The following is a 1164-nucleotide window of genomic DNA, read 5'->3' on the forward strand; positions in this document are numbered from 1 at the left end:
GTCTGTCTGTCTGTCTGTCTGTCTGTCTGTCTGTCTGTCTGTCACAATCTGTCTATCTAATCCATCTATCCTTTTGAGTGACGTAATTATTTCATACCTTTCTCATCCCCTTTTGGCTACACTAAAAATAAGCTCTTCTCGGTTTCTTTTATACCCAAACACACCCCAGTAGTTCTTTTTACTGGCTGCCCAAACAGCCTTTATATCATAGCGCTCTTTAGAAAAGCCACAACACAAATCTGGAAAAGCCCCCCTACCAAATTGCTATCCCCCGTCACCACAGTAGTAGACCAATAGGGTCATTTGACGCGTGCCAAAAGTTATCCCCTTACGGAGAACACTGACCGCCCTGACAAGGGTCAGGTAATTCAAAAGTGTCACCTTCTAACCCACCAAACAGTTGAGACCAGGAGCGAAAATCGCTCTTTATTGCCACCTACCGGCGATCAAACGCCAGTGAGGGCGAAAATTAGTGATTGAAGTCACTGGCAGCACGTGTTGGGACACAATACCTCGACAAAGTTGACCAATCTTCTTGGTTTTTCGGCCCCGCGAGGCGGGATCTAACAACGGCCTTTTATGATTACTGCTCCAGCGGTTTGTTTGGGAGTGGGTGGACGATACTCCAGGGGGGAAGGCAGATCCGATATCATGAGGTCTGGGCTGGCCGGCAGGACGTGGGGGGGGGGACAATGATTATTCATTCATTCATTCACAAATTCATTCTTTCATTCATCCATTCATTCATTCATTCAAGTATTCATTCATTCATTCATTCATTCATTCATTCATTCATTCATTCACTGTCTGACATCTTATATTAATCATAGTTCAATATCTTTTTGTTCTCACTAATGTATTTTTAACGGTCGTTTTTTCTTCAGCTATCGATCTATATGCATTCTCTTGTTCATTCATTTATTCATTCATTTCATTTTTTCCACTTATTTTATTTCATTAATTTGCCTCGTTAGAGTAAGTAGTCTGAAGTAAATATGAAGCAAGTAGGCGTGCAGATAGGCCTACCGGTAGGTGATGCAGCCACTTTTATCTGTTGACGAAGGAGTGTGTATGTATGTATGTGTGTGTGTGTGTGTGTGTGTGTGTGTGTGTGTGTGTGTGTGTGGGTGGGTGGGGGAGGGGTGTGCGTGTGGGATGTGTGTG

The sequence above is a fragment of the Aplysia californica genome, unplaced genomic scaffold (genome assembly GCF_000002075.1).
Source record: "Aplysia californica isolate F4 #8 unplaced genomic scaffold, AplCal3.0 scaffold00021, whole genome shotgun sequence".
Classification (NCBI taxonomy): Eukaryota; Metazoa; Mollusca; class Gastropoda; order Aplysiida; family Aplysiidae; genus Aplysia; species Aplysia californica.